At 35.4% G+C, this 1,333-nt stretch overlaps 1 pseudogene; it reads right to left on the bottom strand.

Annotated features, from left to right (window-relative positions):
* Positions 1-563: 563 nt before the first annotated feature.
* Positions 564-893, bottom strand: LOC119540380 (annotated as a pseudogene).
* Positions 894-1,333: the final 440 nt, after the last annotated feature.

Here is a 1,333-nt window from a genome sequence, read left to right as displayed (position 1 = left end):
ATATGTATAGTTATGTCTTTCATAAGAGTTAGGAAATTTGGGCCATTATTTCCTCAAATATTCTTCCTTACCCTTTTTCCCTCTCTTCTCCTTCTGGGATACCCATGACACATATGTTTGTGCTTTTCATGCTGTCACTCAAATCCCTGAGGCACTCCTCATTTTTTTCTATTCTTTTCTCTATCTGTTCTGTTGACTATATGATTTTGATTGTCCATCTTCTAGCTCACAGATTCTTTCTTATGCCTGTTCAAATCCGCTGTTGCATGCCTATAGTGTATTTTTATTTTGAGTTTTAAAATGAGATTATTAAAGAATATTCTTACAAAGGCAACAACTTTTGATTTGTCATTTTAAAAAGTCATGTTTCTTCATGCTGTATAATACAGGTATTTAAGAGGCTACAGAGTTATAAGTGTCTTTCTACTGGAATTCTCTGATAGTAGAGCACAGTATAGTCATTTTTGCATTGCTAGAATAAATAAAAAAGTCTCTTCTATGCTTCTCTTCAAAAAGCAATGAATGATAACAGAAGATGGCATTAAAAAGCCATTTTTTTCTATTCATTCTGTAGTATTAGAGCCAGTATTTTTTTCATCACAGGCTACAATTTTCACTTTATCCACTTTAATAGGCTCTGTCACCTCTCTGAATTCAACATCATTCAATACAAAAGTCCAACTTTATCGCAGAATCTGTACGTATTTAGAGAGCCCCTGAAACTGACTCTGTTTCTGACTCTCTGAGCCAATGCTGAAATTATAGCCTTATCAAACTGAAGTAGAACTTGAAGGGCAAGTTGAGGGGTGATCTGTTGAGACTGTATGATCTCATCTAGGCTTTCCTGAAAGACTGTTTCCCAAAGTAGTATTTCTGTATAACTGATATGCCATGGCTTTGGAGGAAGAAATTGTTTTTCTTATTCAGGCTTGCATTGATGTCCTGTGGCAAACCCTCTTTCCATCGCGTTGCAGACAGAAACTGGTCGGAAGGTGTCTACTTCCCAGACCACCTCTTCAGCAGCTGCAGAGACCGCAGAGCAAGGCTGAGAACCTATAGTGTATTTTTAATCTGCACTATTGTGCCTTTCATCCTCATAATTTCTGTTATGTTTCTTTTTATACTTTCAAATTCTTCTTTATGTTCACACATTGTCTTCTTAATATCCTTTAACTCTTTATGCATATTTTCTTTCGTCTCCTTGAATTGTTTTAGGTGATTTGTTTGAACTTCTTTGATTAGTTGTTCCAAATTCTAATCCAAATTCCTCTGAATTTTTAATTTGTTCACTTGACTGAGCCATATCTTCCTCTTTCTTAGTATGGCTTGTAAT

The sequence above is a fragment of the Choloepus didactylus genome, chromosome 1 (assembly GCF_015220235.1).
Source record: "Choloepus didactylus isolate mChoDid1 chromosome 1, mChoDid1.pri, whole genome shotgun sequence".
Classification (NCBI taxonomy): Eukaryota; Metazoa; Chordata; class Mammalia; order Pilosa; family Megalonychidae; genus Choloepus; species Choloepus didactylus.
The sequence above is the reverse complement of the archived record's forward strand: the minus strand, read 5'-3'. Positions and strand labels throughout refer to the sequence as shown.